This window comes from Plecotus auritus, assembly GCF_963455305.1.
Source record: "Plecotus auritus genome assembly, chromosome: 9".
In the NCBI taxonomy this organism is placed as follows: Eukaryota; Metazoa; Chordata; class Mammalia; order Chiroptera; family Vespertilionidae; genus Plecotus; species Plecotus auritus.
In genome coordinates this window covers 144,185,616-144,210,816 of record NC_137783.1, presented here as the reverse complement: position 1 = coordinate 144,210,816, position 25,201 = coordinate 144,185,616, and positions in this window count along the sequence as shown.

Here is a 25,201-nt window from a genome sequence, read left to right as displayed (position 1 = left end):
CTAGATCACCAACTTACACCATACACAAAAATAAACTCAAAATGGATTCAGGACTTAAACATAAGATGGGAAACCATAAAAATACTAGAGGAATCCACAGGCAGCAAAATCTCAGACATATGCCAAAAGAACTTTTTCAGTGATACTGCCCCTAGGGCAATGGAAGCCAAAGAGAAAATAAACAAATGGGACTACATCAAAATAAAAAGCTTTTGCACAGCAAAAGAAACCATCAAGAAAACAACAAGAAACCCCACTGTATGGGAGAACATATTTGCAAATGTTATCACTGATAAAGGTTTAATCTCCAACATTTACAGGGAACTCATACAACTTAATAAAAGGAAGATAAACGACCCAATAAAAAAAAAATGGGCAACGGACCTAAATAGATACTTTTTGAAAGAAGACAGAAGGAAGGCCAAGAGACATATGAAAACATGCTCAAAGTCACTAATTATCCTAAAGATGCAAATCAAAATGACAATGTGGTACTATCTCACACCTGTCAGAATGGCTATCATCAACAAATCAACAAACAACAAGTGTTGGCGAGGATGCGGAGTAAAAGGAACCCTCGTGCACTGCTGGGGAGAATGCAGACTGGTGCAGCCACTGTGGAGAAGAGTATGGAGTTTCCTCAAAAAACTGAAAATGGAACTCCCATTTGACCCAGTAATCCCACTCCTAGGAATATATCCTAAGAAACTAGAAACACCAATCAGAAAGGATATATGCACCCCTATGTTCATAGCAGCACAATTTACAATAGCTAAGATTTGGAAACAGCCTAAGTGCCCATCAGCAGATGACTGGATCAGAAAACTATGGTACATCTACACAATAGAATACTATGCTGCCATAAAAAAAGAAGGAATTACTACCATTTGTAGGCACCTGGATGGAATTAGAGAACATTATGCTAAGTGAAATAAGCCAGTCAATGAAAGAAAAATACCACATGATCTCACTCATTTGGGGATAATGAAAAACATTATAAACTGATGAACAAAAAGATAGATACAGAGGCAGTAAAGCATCAAACAGACTGTCAAATTACAGCGGTAAGGTTAGGGAGAGGTGGGGGAAATAAGAGATCAACTGAAGGACTTATATGCATGCATATAAGAGTAACCAATGGTTGCAAAACATTGGGGGGTGAGGGCATGTATGGGAGTGGGGTGGGGGGGGCAATGGTAAGAAATGTACACATATAATACCTTAATAAAAAAAATAAAAAAATAAAAACACCCTAAATGGATTAATAATCAGCCTAATAAAAGTTTCATGATTTTTATCTCCTTAAATTACCTACGTATAATCTATTTTCTATATATTTAGTTGGAAAACAATCATAAAAATCCTAAGAGTGAAGGTCAGAATACAAAAAAAAAAAAAAAATTTTTCCTTTCTAGAGTCTGTTTTCTAAAATAAATATTTGTAATTGTTGATTTTTTTAAACTTTACTACAGAGACTAGTTGAAACATGAGGTGGAATGTGCTTTAAAAAAAGAGAACAGCCAAAACTGGTTTGGCTCAGTGGATAGAGCGTCGGCCTGCGGACTGAAAGGTCCCGGGTTCGATTCCGGTCAAGGGCATGTACCTTGGTTGCGGGCACATCCCCAGTGGGAAGTGTGCAGGAGGCAGCTGATCGATATTTCTCTCTCATCGGTGTTTCTAGCTCTCTATCCCTCTCCCTTCCTCTCTGTGAAATATCAAAAAATATATTAAAAAATAAATAAATAAAATAAAATAAAACCCATGAAAATCATTAAAAAAAAAAGAGAGAGAGAACAGAACATGGAATTTATAATAATTTGTATTATTCTAATGCTATATAATAGTGGTATAATTCTGTGTACTCATACATATGCAGTAAATTACAATTGTAGAATTCCCAGGATATACACAATACAAAAATCTATAAAAATTATGTGTTATATATGTTAATGTATATATATTACACACACACACACACACACACACACACACACACATATCTACACTAATAAAAGAGAAAGATGCAAATTGACCATATCTTTGCAATGCCCACCAGCCAATCAGTAGTGAGTATGCAAATTAACACATATATAGTTAATCCTCACCCGAGGCTATTTTTTTCCATTGATTCTTAGAGAGCGAGCGTGGAGGGGAAGAAGGAGGAAGGAAAGAAACATCGATGTGAGAGATACACATCAATTTTTGCCTCCCACATACCACACATACCCCGACCCAGGGACCTGGTATGGAGCCTGCAACTGAGGTACCTGCTCTTGACTAGAAATCAAACATGAGACCTTTTGGTCCTTAGGCCGACAGTTTAACCACTGAACCAAACCAGCCAGGGCTTTTATATATTAATGCTTTTTATTATTAAATAATATAAATCATTTGACAAACTAATATGTAAGTTAGGAAATCTAAGATTTTAATATTACAATTGAGTTTCCACTAGATCCTTTTATAAAACCAGAGATTGCTTTCTCCTGATGTTTTATAATTTTCTTTTAGAGATTACACTTAACCTTCTCTCCAAATCAAAAATGCAATTTTGGAAGCAAATATATAATTACAGTGTGCAAATCTTTTGTGTGTATTGTATGTAAGTAATCTAAACAAAAACACACCACTCTCTTCAAATATTTATTACTAGAATTTTATTAAACACTAGAGGCCCAGTGCATGAATTCATGCACTAGTGGGGTCCCTCAGCCTGGCCTGTGGGATAGGGCTGAAACCGGCTCTCCAACATCCCCCGAGGGGTCCCAGATTGTGAGAGGGCACAGGCCAGGCTGAGAGACCCCGCCTGGGAGAGACACAGGAGGTTGGCCAGCCAAGGAGACACTGCAGGAGGGCTCCAGGGAATGTAAGGCCTGTCTCCCTCAGTCCCGATCAGATGGACCCCAGCGGCAAGCTAACCTACCGGTCAGAGTGTCTGTTCTCTGGTAGTCAGTGCACGTCATAGTGAGCAGTTGAGTGGCCTTGGCATATCATTAGCATATTTCACTTTGATTGGTTGAACAGCCCATCAGTTGACTGGACACTTAGCATATTAGGCTTTTATTATATAGGACTAGAGGCCCGGTGCACGAAATTCATGCACAGGGGGTTGTCCCTCAGCCCAGCCTGCACTCTCAGCAATCTGGGACCCCTCGAGGGATGTCCGACTGCCCGTTTAGGCCCGATCCCGGTAGTTGGACATCCCTCTCACAATCCTGGACTGCTGGCTCCCAACTGCTCACCTGCCTGCCTTCCAGATTGACCCTAACTGCTTCTGCCTGCCAGTCTGATCACCCCCAACCACTCCCCTGCCAGCCTGATTGATGCCTAACTGCTCCCCTGCCAGCCTGTTTGCCCCTAACTGCCCTCCCCTGCAAGCCTGGTCCCCTCCAACTGCTCTCCCCTGCAGGCCTGGGTCCCCCCCCCCCCAACTGCCCTTCCCTGCAGGCCCAGTCACCCCCAACTTCCCTCCTCTGGCAGCCTGGTCACCCCTTCACTGCCCTCCCCTGAAGGCTTGATTGTCTCTAACTGCCCTCCCTTGCAGGCCTGGTCCCTCCCAACTGCCTCACCCTGCTGGGCTGATTGCCCACAACTGCCCTCCCTTGCAGGCCTGTTCCCTTCCAACTGCCGTCTCCTGCTGGCCATCTTGTGGTGGCCATCTTGTGTCCACATGGGGGCAGCCATCTTGTGTGTTGGAATGATGGTCAATCTGCATATTACTCTTTTATTAGATAGGATAGAGGCCTGGTGCACAGGTGGGACCAGCTGGTTTGCCCTGAAGGGTGTCCTGGATCAGGGTGGGGGTTCCCTTGGGGTTTGGGGTGGCCTGGGTGAGGGGCCTGTGGTGGTTTGCAGGCCAGCCATGCCCCCCCCCGGTGAAGCAAGCAGAGGCCCTGTTATCTGGGATTTATTTATCTTCTACAATTGAAACTTTGTAGCCTGGAGTGGAGCCAAGCCTTCTGCTCCTTTTGTGGTGGCAGCCATTTCTGTTGGGATTTATTTATCTTCTATAATTGAAACTTTGTAGCCTTAAGCGGAGGCCAAGGCAGGCCAGGGTGTGTGGAAAGCTTGGCTTCCTTCATCGCCGGGGAAAACCCTAACCTCCTGCTCTCTCCAGCTCTGTGGCTGCCGCCATTTCTGTTGGGCTTTATTTATCTTCTATAATTGAAACTTTGTAGCCTGGAGTGGAGGCCTGAGCCCGCCAGGGTGTGCAGAAAGCTTGGCTTCCTCCATTGCCGGGGAAACCCAAGCCTCCCTCCTGCTTTCTGTGGCCACAGCCATCTTGGTTGGATTTATTTGCATATTCGCTCCTGATTGGCTGGTGGGCGTGGCTTGTGGGTATAGCAGAGTTATGGTCAATTTGCATATTACTCTTTTATTAGATAGGATAGCATTAGTGAGCAAACAGGACTGGTGCACAGTTTTGTTGAGGAAAGGGAACTCAGGGTAAGAGCTGCAAAACCAGGGTGTATCGTGGCAATAATACGAATCACTGTCATTATCAGCACTTAACTATGAAATGTCAAATATCACCTCATGAGGTAGGTGCTATTATTTATCATAATTTTACTGATGTGGAAACTAAAGCACTGAGCCGATAAGGAACGTAAGTGGCAGAGCAGGTGTAAATGAAGCTCTGGTTGGTGTTACCAGGCCATTTTTCTTTAAACAGCTTTATGAATATATAATTCATAGACCAGGGCAGAGAATATTAAGACAAGAGTTTGAGACTTCAAAGAGATTTTAACTTACAGTGGATGCTTCAAACTCCTCAGCTCTGAGCCTGGGGAGAAAGAAGCATTAATTTAATTCAAGCTTTCAAGTCCCTTATTTTGTAGATAAAGAAATCAAGCCCCAAAGAAGTGAACAGACCTGCCTAAGAGCCTATTAGTAGCAAATCAGTATTTGCCTATTAGTAACAAATAAGTAATGACAACTGTAGGCTTCAAGTTCCATACACCTACACATGCCAGTTGCTTAACATCTTCTTTCTGCTCCTTAGCTATATTCTCATATCGTTTTTGTGTGACTATAATTAGAAGATAGACACAGCTTGGTAAATATTAACTTTTTTAAAAGTTTTCCTTTTTCTAAATTCTATTATATCATTTTTATTTTTTTTAACTTTCTTCTTGTCTTTATACCTGACACATTTGCTCTATTCGCCTGCCTGTGGAGCATTTTTGTATGAAGCCCAGGACACTCAGAAGGCCTTTTTGCTAGCATTTATTAAAAATCTCTGACCACATTTTAAAATTTAATATGTTTTTCTTTTAAATAGACTTTATTTTTAGAGTAATTTTTGGTTCACTGTGCAGGACATACAGAGGGTTTGCATTTACACCCTGCCCATAAATATGCACAGTGCTCTCCACAGTCAGCACCATGTGGCAGGATGGCCCATTTGTTACAACTGGTGAACCTTCATCGACACCGCATTATCACCCAAAGTCCATTGTTCACATTAGAGTGCACTGCTGATGTTGTACATTCTATTGATTTAGACAGATATGTAATAGCATGCACCCACTATTATAGTATCATACAAAATATGAAACTAAAATTATTCTTTACATGACATAGTTTCACTGCCCTAAAACTCCTCTGTGCTCAACCTATCCATCCCTCTACTCTAGCAGAGCTATTTCTTATGTCTCTAAAACATTATATTAAAATATTACATTTGTAATGTCAGTGTTATAGCTATGAAACAATAGCAACGGTGCACAAAATAAACATAAAACCTGCTCTGAAACAGCCTCCTTTGTATATCTTGTAGAGCAATGAAGTGATTCTGTGATCATTTTGAAACTGGTCCTTATAAGAAATGAAAAACAAGTTGCTTCTTGATTTTATTTTTCTTTTTCATATCAATAATTACATTTTAGTTAGTATTTAGGGGGGGGGGGGAATACCAAAACGTGATATTCCTTTCAAAAATGAAATAGTCCTTAGGTAACAGAATGGTCCTACTATGTGCTTTTACACACAGACTTCCACAACCTTTGATGCTATTACTTTTCTTTAAAGTCTGTTGGAAATAGGTACCAGGCTGGATGTAACATGTACATTCCTATATCTTATCCCCTAAAGTTGCTTTTCATTAGCTCACTAGTTTTCTAGATTTCTCCCATTTGTTAATGTTTCTGGTAGGGTGTGCCACGCCAGCACAGCCAAGGGTTTGGCGAGCCTGAGGGAGGGCTGGTGAAGGATGAAGAAAAAGACAGGCAAAGAGAATAAGCTGGGTCTAGGTGGATCTTCTGTGCCTGGCTGAGGCCACAGAACAGATCCAGTCTGCAAGCTGATGGTTTATTTTATAGTCAGAGGTAAACAAGGTAATTTACAATGTTCTTGCAATTTTCACTTGTTTTGTCAGCACTTGCTGCACCTCCCACAGCCCATTAGCTACCCAGGAAAGATCTAGGGAGCAGTCACAAGATCAAGCTTAATTATGCTTAGAGGGCTGTGCCCTCCAAGCTGGGACTTGTTTGCGACTTTTCCAGCAGGTCATTCTGAGGCTTAACCCTATAACCGCTCCCTACATCTCGCCTTTCTTTTAATTTTAAGCTACTAATAATGGAAGTAAAACTTAAACATCAAGAACAAAGTTCTGACCATTAAAATATTACCAAAATGATGCCAATGCAAAACCCAATAACAAAACAATGCAAATGCAAAACCCAGACATGGCTATTAATAAAACAATGCCAATGCAACACAACAATAATAGAGAAATCAAACTACAGTAACATTTTCCTACTAAATGAAAGTTTCTTTTGCTGATTTACTCAAGAGTCCTCAGACTTGGCTGTGAAAAAGTTTGCAGAAGACTGGCAGCTAACCAATGCTAGCATAGCCAGAAACATGATTAAGGGAGTAGCTTCCACTTCTTGCTTTTCTGCCATCTGCTGAGCCTCAGTTGTTAACTTCTTCAGCTGACCCCATGTTGGCACCTCGGTCTCTTGCGTAGCCTTCGTCATCGGGGCAACTCTCAGTCTTTTGAACGATGGGACAAGGAGCTTCTCTGGGTCTATTGTGGTGACGCATGTAACACTCTGGCACCCAAATTGGCTGCTCTGCTCCTTCTAGAAAGATACAAACACAACCTCTTCCCCACATCATTACTGGATCTGATCCAAATCATTGTCCAGTTTGTGCATCCTTCCATTGGGCTAACCCCACGGAGGCTATTGTACAAGAGGCCCGATGCCTTTTGGCTGCTGTATTACCCTCTGCATCGCAATTCAAAAAATTTAAAGTATAAAGAACATGACTGAGTTTGTTTTGAGGTGACACATAACATCCATCTCCCCCTTTCTGTTTTAATAATTGCACTTTAAGAGTATGATTTGTTCTTTCCACTATTGCTTGATAATTTTTGGAAGTCATTTAATGTAAGTAAAGTGTTAGTCCGAATTTGAATTTTCTGAGGTTTTATTGTTTTTCCCTCAATAATGCTGCCAAGATAAGAAAAAGGAAATGTCCTTTGAACTTTTTCAGGTGCTATGCATAATCCATCACAATGCAGAGAATCCTGCATTATGAGATATTTAGTTACTTCATTTTGCCCTTCACAGAGGCCAAAACCTTCATAACATTTAAAATATATTTATTAATTTTTATTTGATAAGGCTTTCCATGTAATATCAAGTATATTAGATCTGTTAAATTTAAAAGATTTCCTTTAAGAAGAGAGAATAAATTTCTTGTATTACTCCAGGCCCTTGGAGCTTTCCAAGAATCATCTCTGTTAAAGCCTTGAAATTTTAACATGGAAAAAAACATCAAACAAATATCTATATATGATGTAAATATTATAATACTTTTTATAATTATTTTAAGATATCAATTAGATTTTAAACTAGTTTTTGCATAGAAAAATTTTGGTTGGGATCACAGAATTAATCCTCTTTTTAAATTAGACCAATAAGCAACTTATTTTGAATTCCTAATTATTTTCAGAGAAAACATAACATTTTTTTCAACAATTTTTTATACTTTAGACATTTAATTACCACAACTATATAATTTCTCCCAATTTAATTTGCACTTTGAACTTTTAAAGCTGGCAAGTCAAACATTTAGCAGTTCCTAGATTAATAAAACTTTTATATTCTTAATAAATTAATAGCTTCAATTCTGTCCTCTAGGTTTTTTATGAGGAAGCAAACTCAGATTATTAAACAAGTTTTTATCTTTTGATTAACAGGCCCAGCCTAGCTGCTTGACCTTTTAAAACAGCCATGATTTTCCTTTGCCTGGGGAAATTGAGTAGCAAGCCTGCAAGTATTCAAATGCAAAAATTGTCCTTAAAGAATGACTACTGGCAGGAACTGGTCTATCTGTCCAGCTGGGGGAAGGGCATCTACCCCTCTTCCTCCATTAACAAAGGGCGTAGCCAGCCCTCACCTGGGCTATTTAGAATTTTTATAATTAATACATTATCTATATTTCAACAACTTCTTTGCGATTCTAGAGTCAATTATAATTATTTTAAAGCATTTACTTTGGATAAACTCTATAACAGAGAATTTACTGGTTTTCTTGAAGGCATTAAAAGTTAACTTTTTTAACAAGGTTCATTAGCATTTTGAAAACTACTCTTTATTATGGAAATGCAAATCCTGTTGCTGGAATTAGCTTGAATTTCTTTCCAGAAGACTTTTTTGCCGTTTTTCTTAGGAAAAAGAACCAGTTCTGGGTTTCTCATTTTCTATAGCTTTTGCAGAGACATTCCAGCTGAAGACAATCTAAATGTCTGAAATAGGACCATGCGCGCATTCTGTCTTACAGCTATGTTCTCTCCCCATGAGCACAGAAATTCCAGATATATTTCTAAATTTTTAAGACTTTTTCATGGCGAGAAAGGAAACTTTAAATTAGCATACTGGGCGAGTGGGCTTCCATATTGGCTAGCCACACATCTCCCTTCCCCCATATCCTGCTTACTTTGGGGGAAGTTTCAGCAACAGATCTGGCTCTGGCCGAATTTCTTTTCACGCTTAATAGGTAAAGACAGATCTTAAATTTTTTCTTTCTTTTTCGCTTTCTGAAGTAATAACTAACACCGAATTTAGCCACTAACACCCAATTAGGCCAAGATTTGCATTTCCCTGCCACATTCCTCCACTCCCCTTCTGGAGTGGGCTCTAGGTAGTCCCAAATCAGGGACCACAGACTGAAAGTAGAGGCAGGCATTTCCTCTGGACCTTCAGCTATATAATGATCACGAAGTTGTATTCCTACCTTCTCCCATGCCTCTATATTTACCTTTTCTTCCTCAGAAAACCAAGGGCAGGTTTTACTCACAAAATCCAAAAAATCGAAAAGCTGTTCATACCTCACAGAACAGCCCCTTGCTTGGAGCATAGCCTTAAGCATGGATACGCATACATTCTTTCCCTGCGATCCTGAATTTCCCATGCTTTACACCTAGCTAGCACTAAACTGCGCTCCTTACCTTCCTTTATGCTTTCTGCACGTGCTTCACTGGAGCGTCCTTTCACCTGACAATTGCAGTTCCCTCACACTCAGGTCTGCATTGAGTGCCACTTGGGCCAAACCCAGCCCCGTGATGGGCGCCACTTGTGCCGCGCCAGCACAGCCAAGGGTTTGGCGAGCCTGAGGGAGGGCTGGTGAAGGATGTGGAAAAAGACAGGCAAAGAGAATAAGCTGGGTCTAGGTGGATCTTCTGTGCCTGGCTGAGGCCACAGAACAGATCCAGATGGCAAGCTGAGCCTTTATTTTATAGTCAGAGGTAAACAAGGTAATTTACAATGTTCTTGCAAGTTTCACTTGTTTTGTCAGCACTTGCTGCACCTCCCACAGCCCATTAGCTACCCAGGAAAGATCTAGGGAGCAGTCACAAGATCAAGCTTAATTATGCTAAGAGGGCTGTGACCTCCAAGCTGGGACTTGTTTGCAACTTTGCCAGCAGGTCATTCTGAGGCTTAACCCTATAACCGCTCCCTACAGTAGGGAATTAAATTTGTTAATTTGTACTGTTTTATGTAAAGCACAGAAAGTTTAAAAGCATTCACTGTCACTATACCATATGATACACGTCAGGGAGTTCTTTCTAATTCAGGCAAGAAAGTTTTTAAAATATGAAAATTTTCTCAATTATTAGTGTTAAACATAAATTCAGTTATATTGCCAATAAATAAAAATTCTTCATCTACACTTTTAAAGCTGACACTGGGAAATGAAACTCCAGTAAGAGAAATTTGAAGTGGCTTTCTACTTAGAAGACATAATAACAGACTTCCCACTCGGTAATTTCTTTCTTGAAGGCTTAATATAAAAGGTTTTTGAGCAGCAATTTTGTCAATGTTCCCTTTTTAGTTAAGTAGAGCAAGGCAAACACATGTGCTGAAAGTTATGTGAGAGGAAGCAGGGCTACCTTCTATTTAATCCACCTTAAACTTTCAGTTGACAATGTAAAGATTCTTTGAGAATAATAAGGAATGTCATTAAATGTTTCTGACAAATGCCTGTAGAAAGTGTGTAGGTATTAGTGGTAGGAATAATAGTGAATAATTAATATTTTTATGAGAAAATTATGTGCCAAACATAATAACACATTTGTTAACTTACCTAGTTCTGTGGCAACTCTATGAGAAAAGGCCTATTTTCTCTTCACTTTACGATGAAGAAAACTGAAGTTTATTAAATCCACGTACTGAGCAAGTGTGTAAAGCATGACTTGCAGAGAAAGATTTCAAAGCACCTATTATGAATGTGTTCTGAGTATTAAATTATGTTTAACATTTTAAAGGAAAGTCTGACAACAAATACAAGTATTAATAAAGAGATAGACTCTTTGAAAAGAAGAAAATGGAACTTCTGAAGTTCCAATTTACAATTTTTGAAATGAAAAATTTACTAGACCAGCTGAACAAGAGACCTGAATTAGTATAAGCATCCATGGTTTTTATGGTTATTGTTTACTTGATGTCTTTTTTTTTCCCCTAGTCTGTTTCTTTCTGCCTATTTGTATCTTTTCATAGAAAGTGTATTCCTTATAGTTATCATACTTTGATCTTGTTTTTCGGCCACTCACACTTATACCAACTAATTCCATAGTTGGTTTTATAATTGCCTTTTTGCCATTTTTCTATTTCTTGATATTTTAAGTTATTTTGTTGATTTTTTCCCTACTGTTTGTTCTAGTAACTACAAAAGACATCTTAATTTATCATAATGTAATCCATGTTACTATTGACTTAAATCCTATAAAGAGGCATTTTGCTCTATTGTATGCCAGTTCTTTCCCTTATATGTTACACCTATGTTAAAACTAAATGCTATAGTGTTACATTCTTACTGTTGATACATACATATTTATGTTTTCAAAGAAATTAAGAAGAGGAAATATATATTAATGTAGGTATAGTACCCACATATCTGTAATTTTCCACTATTTCTTCCTATAGGTTTAAGTTACAGTCTCTCATCAATTTCTTTAAACCTGAAGGACTTCCTTCCGTATTACCCATAGGGCATGCATACAAGTAATAAATGGTCTGTTGTTTTTTTGTGTTTATTTTTTTTCCTGAGAATGTTTTAATTATGTGTTTAATTTTGAAGTATAGTTTTGACAGATATAGAAAACTTTATTGACAAGTTTTATTCCAGCACATTGAATATGTCATTCTACTGCCTTTGAGCCCCCTTGTTTTTGTTGAGAAGTTAGTTGTTATTCATGTCATTATTTTCCTATATTGATGATTTGTTTTTGTTCTAATTAGTATCAGGATTTTTTTTCTAGTACTTGATGATGGTATATCTAGGTAGGCATATCTTTGTGTTTATATTTTTTGTAATTCATTGAGCTTTTTTCCTCTTAGATTTTTATTTCTCATCAGATTTAGAAATCTTTAGGTCATTATTTCTTTACATATTTTTCTTCCCTTTTCTCTCTCAATAAACCAAGCCTACAACCTTTGGTAGCACACACTTTGGTTTTCACAGCCAAACCTGCCCTGGCTAAACAACCATGCTTGCCAAATGAGCTAAGGGTTGGGAATTGGGATCAGCCTTAGGCAGGAAGGCAACAGAGTCATGTTTTTCTTACTGAATACTTTTCATGAATAAATGTTTCTTGATTTATTGTATATTTTTGTAGCTAATTTCCAGAGCTCTAAAATGGTTGTCTTTAAGAATTTGTTTTACAAAATGATGACTGAGAGATATGTGGTAAGGAAAGCAAAAAAAATTGTGGAACCAAGTTGAATTTTTGTTCCTTTTAGGCAAGAGAACCTCAAGATATGAGATAAATGTATTTAAATTCTCAGGTACATATTTTATGGTCACATCAGTTTTTGCATGTACAAATCCCTAGAGTGCATGAAAATTTTTAAAGGCTAAAGCAATTGAATTTCTATTTTAATTGATGTGAGAAAAACTACTAAAAGCTTATGTAAATCTTTGAAAATCCAACTATATTTAAAAGGCTACACTCAAATCCCTGCTGCATTGTAATATGGTACCAATTCCTGAACGTACACCTACATATGAGAAATCTAGGAAGGGAAAAACCTAGGACTCTGTATATCCTTTGACAATTTTCATTTTGTACCGTTTACATTTTTGCAACCATTGGTGTTTAAAAATATTAAACATTAGAATGGTTTCTTACGTACAAAAGTTAACATTAAATAAAGTCTGTGAAATAATAAACTATAGTATACATAAATTTCTCTGTTTATTTTCAGTAAGTTTATTAGATATAAAAGTCTAACTTAAGAAAATTTTCTGGCAACGTATTCTGAACCCCTCCATCACTATTTCTTCAGCCAACCCCAAGTACACAGTTTTGATTAAAAAAATGATAATTTGTCCCCATTTTATACTTGTATTTTGGGGGAAAGGGTTTACTTACCTTTTTTTTTTTTTTTTGCTTTGTTTCTATTATATCCAGAACACAAATTTTGCTTCCTTTTGTTTTTCTGACTCAGCCACTGTCAGCATCCTATATATTTACTTTTCCACAAATCACATATTTTCCTATGTGTGGAAACATGGAACAGACTAATGAATCTCAGAAGGAAAGGGGGAGGGGGAGGGCGAGAAGAGATTAACCAAAGATCTTATATGCATACTAGAGGCCCGGTGCACGGATTCGTGCACCAGTGGGGTCCCTCAGCCTGGCCTGTGCCCTCTTGCAATTTAGAGCCCTTGGGGGATGTCAGTCCACTGGTTTTGGTCTGGTCCCCATAGGCCAGGCCGAGGTACCCCACTGGTACATGAATCTGTGTACCAGGCCTCTAGTTAAAAATTAGAAGATATTTCCTAAAATTAGTTTCCTATAGAATATTATTTCCATATTCATGCTCTACCTTAATACCTTCAGAAAAATGGGCACTTCCTATGATATTTCAGTGTTTTAATTTAAAAAATATTTTTAGCCCTAACTGGTTTGGCTCAGTGGATAGAACGTTGGCCTGCAGACTGAAGGGTCCCAGGTTCGATTCCGGTCAAGGGCATGTACCTTGGTTGCGGGCACATCACCAGTAGGGGGTGTGCAGGAGGCAGCTGATGGATGTTTCTCTCTCATCGATGTTTCTAACTCTCTATCCCTCTCTCTTCCACTCTGTAAAAAAATCAATAAAATATGTATAAAAATAAAAATATTTTTAAAACAAACATTTGATATTTTCTCATACATGGTAAGATTTATGCAGACTAAGTTTGGACAAAAATGGGACATGTGAATTTTCCTTGGTTCTGTACTTTTTCGCTAACTTGCTGAACTCATTCCCATTTTGCCCTTTGCATCTGAGCCCCTCCTCCTTCTATTTTAATCACTTGTTACAGGCCACCTGTTCTGTGATGAAGCAAAAAGTCTAAGGTAAATAGTTGAGAGCAAAGATAATATGTGGAGGTATTTTAAGCTCTATCAGCACAACTTGGAAAGTACATGTTCTTTGATATACACCATTTCAAATCAAGTTCTATTTACTTATTTATTTATTTATTTATTTATTTATTTATTTTAATATATTTTATTGATATTTTACAGAGAGGAAGGGAGAGGGATAGAGAGCTAGAAACATCGATGAGAGAGAAACATCGATCAGCTGCCTCCTGCACAACCCCCACTGGGGATGTGCCCGCAACCACAGTACATGCCCTTGACCGGAATCGAACCTGGGACCCTTGAGTCCGCAGGCCGACGCTCTATCCACTGAGCCAAACCGGTTTCGGCTACTTATTTATTTTTAATATTTTATTTTTAAAATATATTATTATTGATTTCAGAGAGGAATGGGGAGGGAGAGGGAGAATCATTGATTGGCTGCCTCCTGTAGGTCCCCTACTGGGTACTGAACCTGCAACTCGGGCATGTGCCCTTGACTAGAATCGAAACCAAGACCCTTCAGTCTGCAGGCTCATGCTCTAGCCAGTAGGCAAAACCAGTTAGGGCTCAAGTTCTATTTAAAAACAAATACATATTTGGCCTTTGTTATTCTATGGGGGATATCAAACAGCATGCTAGCTCTATTTTGTTAAAGAAGAGCACCTTTAAAATGTGCTGTATGCTTATAAAATGGTTTCTTTAAACTAAGAATAAGAAATAACAATTCAATTCGGATGCTCAGTTAGAAATAACTGTTCATTCTTTGCAATGCCACTGTTCCTAGCTAAACAGTTAAAGAACTTGTTCAAAATGTAAATCTGATTTCTTGGGAGAAATTTGACTTTATCATCCTTTAACTCTATATTCCTGAAAACTTCTAGTGGGTAGCTATAAATATGCTAATAGAGCCTCTGGCATATTAGTAGAAGGTATCCTAAACTAAAGTCAGTTTTCAGATTTGCTGTCCTTCAAGTGAAAATAAAATTTTTAGGAGAAAATGCCTTAAGGAGAGTTGATCCTTGTGTGTGACCAAACCTCTTCACTATGCTCTGCAGCACAGCCTCTCCCTTTCATCTGCTTCTCTACCCTCCAGATCACTTTCTTGGGATCTGAGGAAATTGTGCAGACCGATACGGAAGTAAAATATAACTGTTGTCTCACTGATATGCCATGCTCTGAAACACACATATGTTAATTTTCCCCTCATCTGTGTGCGTTGTATTTCCTATATGAATGAGTAGTTATCACACAGATTTGTGAAATATATTAGAAACCCGGAAGAATACAAATGCTTCTTCCTGTTTAATTATAAAAGGACATTCGCAATTCAGAGAAACTAGGAGAAGGTGCACGTTAATTAAATATCATTGCCTATTTATTAAGGATATAGCTACAATGATATTCATTTATCTACTTTTTTGTTAAAGACAATACCTTCTAACCAAAATTTAGAGGACAGAAGATAATTTTCATTACTGATCAAGTAGGATGAAGAACGTGTCATGGTCATTGATTCAAAACTCTGTTCACCATCTTTCAAATCTTTAAGGAGAATTTAAAGAAAAATCAGTCTCAAAACCAGTCTGGGAGAGTTTAAATACTATTTGTATGACAATCATTCCAATAAATGTGGTCTAAATAGCAAGTAAACATTTGATTAGAGCATAATTTCTGTGTCAAAGGAATAAAGAAGTTATTTCCTATTGTAATGAATAAAGTCGATTTTGTAGAGAAAGTCCTTGAAGAATAGAGCACAGTGTTTCAGTTAAAGGAAACAGCATTAGCAATTGCAGAGAGATTTTGGAGTAGTTTGTACATTTGAAGATAAATAAATGTTTTTTTGAGGGAGAGAGTGAAGGAATATTAATGTGTGAAATGGAATAATGGAAGAAAAGTATGGAAAGCTTGGTGTCAGGCCCTATTGCAGAGAGAGAAGAGGATAAAAGACAATACACAGATATTCAGAGATGGATTTTATATGATGCAATTGAGTTTTAGATTCAGGGATCTTCTACTTTCCCGATACCTTCCAAGGCCTGGAAAATCACTTGGGATTTTCATTGTTGTTGTTAATTTACAAAAGTATGATTACTAATAACAATTGGTTAAAATCGTGAATTCTTTCTACTCCAGTTGCCGGTCTATCCCACTTCTCCTTATGTCATGTGGTGGTGAAGTTGCTGTTTTTATTTTGGGGGTCAGAATAAAAGGAGATTAAATTGGAAATATATGTAGTTTAACTTCTGTGTGTGTGTGTAATCCTAATATACTGTCATGTGTATATCACTTGAACTACCTATGTAATTTCATTGTTAAGCATAATAAAATTTGTTAATATAGTTGTATGATTTCTGACCCTACCAAGTGTGTGTTGTCCTCCCCTTCCCTGCAGAACCCTCTAAAAATATACATCATAGCCTGGCTAGTGTGGCTCAATGGTTGAGGTTGACCCAGGAACCAACAGGTTGCAGGTTTGATTCCTAGTCAGGGCATATACCTGGGTTGCAGGCTCGATCCTGAATAGGGGCCCTGCAGGAGGCAGTCGATTGATTATGTTCCTCTTTCATTGATATTTCTATCTCTCTCTCTCCCTTCCCCTCTGAAATCAATAAATATATTTTTAAAAAGAAAAAATAAGATATGTTTAAAACTCTACACTAGAAGGCAGAATGAAATATTTTCCTAATCTATAGAAAATGTAATATAAAGTTTTTATCAAGTGGCCCAGCTGGTGTGGCTCAGTGGTTGGTTGAGCTTCGACCTATGAACCAGAAGGGCTCAATCCCAGTGTGGGATATGCAGGAGGCAGCTGATCAATGATTCTCTCTCATCATTGATGTTTCTGTGTCTCTCCCTCTCCCTTCCTCTCTGAAATAAATTAAAAACAATTTTTAAAAAATCTTTAGCAAGTGAAAAATCAAAAAGTATCTAGTCAATGAATATAAACAGGTCTATACAGACTCACTAATATCTTATTCCAATATCAAATTTAATAGATTTGAGTGAATTGGTTTACTTTTTGTCACATATTAAAAATAATGGCCAAAATAATGATATTTACAGACATTATTTTTAACAATAACTACAGTAAATAATTTCCCATTATATTACCTTACCACTTGGACAACACTTTCTTCCTCAGCTCTGACATGGAAGATTCCAAAGAAGCCTACTAGTAACTGATTTTCAGAGCTATAGAGAGAAGGCAAATTTGCCTTTCAAATAATAATGGTGCTTCTGTCATCCTACAGCGTAATTTGAAAGATGTTCTGCATTGCCCTTCAAGAGAGAGGAGGAAAAATCAGAATATGGCTAGGTCAGGTGTCTAAAATACAGAGCAGTGCTGAAATGAAATATTTGTCTGAGAAATCAAAGAAGCAACCGGAAGTCAAGAGGGTATGATTGGCTGCTCACAGGGAAAATGTCTCCTAGTCCTCTGTGTTGTACTTCAGGTCACTTGAGGAATCAGAATAAGACATTAAGTAGAATTCTCCACATGAGCCTTTGTGTGCACTGCTAAACTGAAAGAAATCTGAAGTGAGAAAGAATCTCATCTGAGAGCTTTTACAATATCCCAGGGAAAAGTAATTTCCTTTGTCTGTTTGGGCTTGAGAAAAAAGAAGAAAAGAGATAACATAAAATCACCCATTTAGAATCTGTGTTTTGTTTTGTTATTTTTTTTAAATAAGGAAGATTGCTTTAAAGTGTCATGGGACAAGAGCTCATTAAAAGTTTTAAAATACAAACAAGTGAGGAATATAGGACTCGAGGGTCTACAGTTTAAGAATACAATCAGCCAAAAATAAGGCGCTGAAGTGAGTAAAGCTGTAAGGCAAATGCCTTCTGTTTTTCTGGTACATCAAGATCTTAGTACTCTAAGTTTCATAACAAGTTCAGCAAACACTCAGTAATAGGTTTTGCCTTGATAAAAAGAAGATTAATTGATGGTGAGTTAATTATCATGGACATCATCACAGGGATCAATTATTGTCACAAACCCCTGTTCAAGTTCAAAAATCTGTGACCTCATGCACTTTCTGACAACCTCATTCAACATTCAACATGCACAATTTAAGTCTTCTAATCTATGGGCCCATGTAATCATGAAATAATTTGCTTTCAGGGTGGGTAATGTGGTGATTTATATATAGACTAGAGGCCCGGTGCATGGATTCATGCACATTAAAAGGAAATTAATTAGAAGAAATATTTTAGAGGCTGGGGAGAGACCACAGGAGATTGGCCGGCTGGGGAGGGACCACGGGAGAGCTCCAGGGCATATCTGGCCCATCTCACCCAGTCCCAGTTGGCTGAATCCCAGCAGCAAGCTAACCTACCGGTTTGAGCGTCTGCCCCTGGTAGTCAGTGCACATCATAGGGCTGATTGAATGGTCGAACACAGCATATTAGGCTTTTATATATATAGATAGAGTGCCAAGATTTTAGACTTGGGAATGATAACAATGGAAGTGACAACATTGTATGCTGTATTCAGAACAGAGATGATCAATTGGTAGAATATTTTCCTTGACCTTTTAAAAAGAGAAATTTAAAAAAGGCATTATTTGTACTAAGAAACAATGTACATATTTAACTTATGCGCTAGAACTAAATGTGAAATGTTGTATTTAAACATAGATTTTTTGTTTGTTTTTTATTATGATGATGATAAAAAACATACAACATACAATTTTCCATCTTTTTTTTCTTTATAGTTCACATTTAATATTATTCTGTATTACTTTCAGGTGCACAACATAGTGGTTAGACAAGCATATACTTTACAGAGTAATCCCCCTAATATTTCCAGTACCCCCCCCAGCCCATACATAGCTATTACAATATTATTTTTTCCCTCCATTGACCTCTCTCAAGCCACTCCTGCCCCCCAGCAAATGCCCTCACCCGCTAGTGACTGTGTCTATTGCTAATGCTTGTATACATGCATATAAGTCTTTTGGTTTATCTCTTACCCCACTCCGCTGCCTTCTCTTTGAGGTTTGACAGTTCCATGCTTCTCTGTCTCTGGATCTATTTTTGTCCATTGGTTATGTTGTTCATTATATTGCACAAATGAGTGAGATCATGTGATATTTATCTTTCTCTGATTGGTGTATTTCACTTAGCATAATGCTCTCCAGACCCATCCATGCTGTTGCAAATGGTAAGAGTTCCTTCTTTTTTACAGCAGCTTAGTATTCCATTGTGTAGATCTACCACAGTTTTTAACCCATTCATCTGCTGATGGGCACTTAGGCTGGAAATCTTAGCCAATATAAGAAAAATAAATGAGATATTGATATTGAAAAAAGACACTATTATTAATTAAATATTCTAAGTTTTCTGCCCAAATATGCAAAGAAATATAATTATATAAAATTTAGAATTAATTAAAGATTAATTAGGATGATAATTTAAAAATTATTAGTTTTCTGTGTGATAGCAGTGAGCAATGAGGAAAAATAATATGAGAACACGAAGATCTCAGTAGCCATAAATATAAAAAGCTATAAAAATAGCAAAGGTATTACATAGGCTGGCTTTGCCTATGTATCACAAAAATCTGGCTCATGCTGCCTTAGTTGTAAAGGACAGATTATTGTTTAAAATAATTGAAAACGCTAGAGTTAACTGCAGATGAAGCTTAATCCAGTGGCTTCATGATATTACCTAACAAATAATTTATGCTTCTCTGTCCTTTGAAAGCCATTATATCATCTTGACCCTATGATTGATTTCGCTTTTGCCACCAAGATGAATGTTAGCAAATTCTTGGGCTATACGTTTCCCTGTTTCTGTCCAGAAGTAAAGAGTAATGTCTTTTTCTCAGCATTCCTAGCAAAGGTCTAATTGGACTAATTTAGACTTATTATCCATTGTAGTAGGCAGAATAATGACTTCCCAAAGATATCCACTTCTTTATTCCTGAAACCTGAGAATATGTAATACGATGAGTAAACAGGAATTAAGGCAGTAGATGGAATTAATGGAGCTAAGCAGTGTCCTGATTATCCAATGAAATCCCAAGGGTCCTTATATGTGGAAGAGGGAGTCAAAATGGTCAGTGTGAGGGTAAAGCGATGTGTCAAAGACTCCATTTTTCTCTTTGAAGATCAAAGAAGGCCCGGAGTTAAGGAATGTGGGCAGTTTTTAGAGGCTCAAAAGACAAGAAAATAGATTCTCCTATAGTTTTTGGGAATTAAAACAGCCACATTTCTAATAATGCTACTGCAATTCTAAAAGTAGTGTTTTCAGTCACTTGAGAAAATTAACCTATTTTTAAAAGTTAGTCAAATTGCTTATCCTTTTGAAAAATTAGATTAGAATCATCATAATAAAAATTGATAATGAATTAAAGTTCTAAATGTAAAGAAAATCCTAAAATAGTTCAGTGAAAACATAAGAAGGTATTTCATAATCTTGGGATGAAGAAGACCTTATAATGACTGACAAAATATAAACTTAAAGGCAAATATATTTGAGAATTTTGACTCAAATATATTTTAATCTTGCCAAGGCTCTAACACAAGTGTTACTTCCATATTTGATTTTCAAATAAATGTTGAGGTCAGCTTCTCATGATCTATTATTAATGCCATGTCATCTTAATCATTAATCTCCATTTTAAGATTCTAATTAATCAAAATACACAATTACTCAAGAATATATATTTATTTTAATAATAAGGGAAGAGAGTGATCAAATAAATAACATGATTATATTATGGTACACTGTACAATAACAAAAAAGATATGTTAGACTTATATGTACTGATATGACATTCTGAAGTGAAAAAAATGGTAACATAAATGTAAAATATAATGCTCAATTTTCTAAAATTAAAGTATATATATATAATGTGTTTTGTGTATGCGTATTTGAGAATAAGAGCTAAGAGTGCAGGTGATCATTTCCAACATAAAAGCAATTAGAAGGATGAATGGCAAATATTGGTCCTTTTCCCTCTTTCCTATCTCTCTCCCTTCTTTCTTTTTTTTTTACCCTTAGTCTCCTTCTCACTCTCTTCATTTTTTTGACTTGTTAAAAAATATTTTGCCCAGCCAGTGTAGCTCAGTGGTTGAGCATTGGCCTATGAACCAGGAGGTCACCCTTGGATTTCTGGTCAGGGCACATGTCCCTGTTGCAGGCTCGGTTCCTTGTGTAGGGCGTGCAGGAAGCAGCCAATCAATTATTTTCTCTCATCATTGATGTTTCTACCTCTCTCTCCTCCTTTCCTCTCTGAAATCAATTATTTTTATATAATGTTTAATAAATACCAACTATAAATAAGCCAGTATTACAGAGGTATATTTATATGTATTTTAGTCAATCAGTACATTTAAAATGTATTTTTTAGTTTAGTGTACAATTTAATTAGGTTTATAATTTTACCCAGTTGTACAGCTGTCATCATAATCCTGAATATTTTAATCACACAAAAGAATTTTTTATGCCTCTTTATAGTTAATCTCTATATCCCTCCTCAGCCCCAGGGGACCCCAATCCACTGTATGTCCCTACAAAGTTTCTTTTCTCTAAAATTTATTATTATCAGTTTACGGTGACCAGAATATTCTATTCATATAAAATTTTAGATATATGGAGAAAATATATATTATTGTATTTTCAGTAAGTACCATAATTTTTCTGCCAAACCCCACCTACTGTGGAGAGAAAGAAATAATCACACATTCCATTTCCTTTAAATATAATCTCAACGTACATTTGAAATAGAAATCTGCACAACATAGAATTTCAAGGTTTCTCATTTGTAAAAAATTGTGTATTCTCTCACCTGGCCAGCGTGACTTAGTGGTTGAGCTTTGACCTATGAACCAGGAGATCATGGTTCTATTCCTGGTCAGGGCACATGCCCGGATTGCAGGCTCTATTCCCAATAGGGAGTGTGCAGGAGGCAGCTGATCAATGATTCTCTTTCATCATTGATGTTTCTATCTCTCCTTCTCCCTTCCTCTCTGAAGTCAATAAAAAATATATATTTTTAAAAGTGTACATTCTCAGTTATCATTTCTCATTTTTATGGTTGTATCATGGTGTGCCTAGGGCAGGCGTATTATGTAAGTTTTGTATTTAGATGGTGTTGGAAATAAAGGAAAGACTTAGGGTTCTCACCTGTTGTGTCTGTCCTCTTCCCTCCCTTGGCACTTATCATGTCTTGCCTGACCAGGTGTCTCTGGCTATGTCTCCACATTGAAGACAAACAATTTAACAAGTTTCTGGGATTGTTAGAAGAGAGGCGGGGGGAGATTTTTATGTTGTTCATTGAAGTGAAATAATTGGCATCATCCTAGAAATAAAAGTAGTTTATTTACATAGACTGTTTAAATAATACCCAACCATGTTATTAGAATGGATTAACTTAAGCCTAATAAGCAAGTTTTTTTCAATATGATTAAAGATCTTATTAGATTCATTGGAGCATTCCTAAGATTTTTCATTTTCAGGGAATTGAGCAGATTGGAGATGAGTCAGAGAAGAGGTATGAAAATAAGTAACAGAGCTAGATGTAGAATTTATAAGAAAGGTGAAAATAGTTCATATTGTTTCATGTGGATCTGAGAATCCTCCAGGTATATGAAAAGTTATTTCAAGTGGAAAGACCAACAGCTGCCTTCAATTTCAGCTTCTAACAAGAAAACACATTTTTATGTGATAGTGGCATTTTCCTTAGAAGTCATAAAGTAAGTTTCTAGATAACTGAGGAAAGTTAGTGCAATATTTTAAAACTAAGAGAGACAACATATGGTGAGTGATTCCGGTGGGGAATGAAGTAGGTGAACTCGGCCAACCACATCTCAAAAAGTAAAAATAAAAACAAATCACAAAAGCTCCCTCTACTTTTGTACTTGAGCATGAATCTCCATTCTCATTTTTGCATTTGTTAGCCTAGGAAATGTAACATTTCTGAAACCTTGTTAAACCGCTTAGACCCTCTGTATTTCGCCTCTATACACTCATTTTATAACAAGAATCTCCTTGCTGGAAAGAACATTACGTTTACTTAAGTTTAGCAACCCACAAAAGATAAATCCACACCTCACTCTCAACTCCAATGTACGAAATTTCATCCAGTAAAGACTATAAACTTGTTTGGATCATGAGTTCATCTCTGGGCCAATCACTGTGGCCTGGTCTGAGGGGGCTGTGAAGAGCCCATGCTGGGTCAGATGATCAAGCCTGTGGCTCAAGGGTTGAAGCTTCAGGGTCTGTTAACAGTAGGACAAAATGGATTGACTGACATTAATGAATATAACCATTTATACTGATCCTTTAAACCCCTGAAAACTGAGACAGCTCTTTTCAGCTTAATGAATATCTAATGAATTCTATTTGTCAGCTTCTCTGCTAGATAATTAAGCCAAATTAAAGACTATCAAGAAGAATACCTGTTGTTATATTAATAAAGAGGCTACCATTGATGGGATAAAAATAAAAATATTATAGATGATTTATAAATATTATGCTTAACATTAATAGATCTTGCAAAAGCATACTTGTTAGTGTTCTCAATTTTACACCTGGAATTTCTGAGTAACAATGTTAAAAAACATGTTCTAGGTCACGGAAGTATTGTCAAAACCAGAATTTAGAGACACTGTGACCTAAACCCATGTATTTCTATCATGCTCTTTTATTCCTCTCTATGCCATCATGTTGCTACTAATGGTCCTAGAGGTTTGAATTAAGTAGTAATGTATCCCATTTGGAGGAAGCTGCTTGCCTGGAAAAGGATCATTTTTAGATTAAAGAGGAAGAGAAAAAATGAAATCATGATTCAAAACACATGAAACTATGATTTGTCAACCACAAAAGTTCACAAAGAAAGAAGTAAAACAAATATTTAATATGTAAATTATCTTAGACGGCAGAGCAATAGTAAACAACACTGAATATGTAAATATGTAGTCTGAGCAAGAATTACACCTGAATGCAGGGATGTAATAAAACAACTGTACTCCCACATACTTGCTATTGCCAAGACTATTTTTCTAGTTTAGATTTCTTACTGTAGAATTCAAAAAATGTTCAAGGTTATAAAATAATGGCAAACACTTTTTACTTCTGATATTACATTTACGTCCACATTTTATAAGCTTCAGCAAAAGCAAGTGAACAAAGGCATAGGATGATGATTTTGAGTTTACGTAAAGTGAAAAATATAAATCCCAATATAATTTTAAAACATATATTAGGTATATCTTTTTTCATGGATAGAAGTCCATTTTCCTTCTATAGTTTAACAATAACTGTTTGTTGTAGAAATTGGAAATGAAATAACCAAAAGGTAAAGGAACTAACTACTCAGCTAAATATTTTATTTACTGTACGTGTAGATCAGCTCTGAAACAAAATTAAAAATTATAGTATCTTACTGAATAATTTCTTATAGGTTAATATGTAGATTTTTTTTATTATTCCTTATTATTCATACTAACTTGGCATCTTGAATATTCACAACTGTTTAAATAGATTTGCTGTAACTTTGAAGAAAATATTAAACTAGTCTTTTTGCCATACATAACATCTGCTCAGCTTTAATCAAGGTTGGGCCAAATCCACACGATCAAGAAATGTGCCGATTTTATTGTTGTATTTTCTCCTTTCCTTCTATATTTAGGAAAAGTCATCTTCTACTGAATTCTCAGAATTTAGAACTTCTCCCCCACCACTCCACCTCCCACCACAGAATTACTTAGGAATGGCTGAAGATGAAGGCTATTACTACTATTAACTATATAAGTTTTCAAAGTTGTTTCTATGCCTATCAGTTAGTCAAGTTTGCTTTCTATTGTTGCTGACTACCTATGTGTTGTAAACTGAAAACCATCAAGGATAGGAGCTATAGTTGCTAGCCAGTGGCCAGCAACAACTTACTTTAAATGTGACTGAGCTACCTTGGCATTGAATCCCCCAGTGTTGTCAGGCTGTTGGGTGACTACAGGCTCAGCAAATACTGATTGCAACCACATAAGAGACCCCGAGCAAGGATTGCCCAGCTGAGTCTTTCCTGAATTTCCAACCCAAAGACTCCATGAGCGTGATAAATGATTGTTTCATGCCACTAATTTCAGGGTAATTTGTTACGCAGCATTAGATAAACAAAGTAATCATTTTCTGTATTGCAGCTCATTTCATCTGAACATGAGGCTCTCAGTTTGTTATTATTGCCCACAACATATTGATATCACCAATGATTTCTCTTGACGTAATGGCCGGTTTCCTGCCCCCATTTTATTTAAGTTCTCAGTAGTGTTTTCAGCAGTTGCCCTCCTCTACCTTTGCAGTCTTCAGTAACACTACACTTACCTTGTTTTCTTC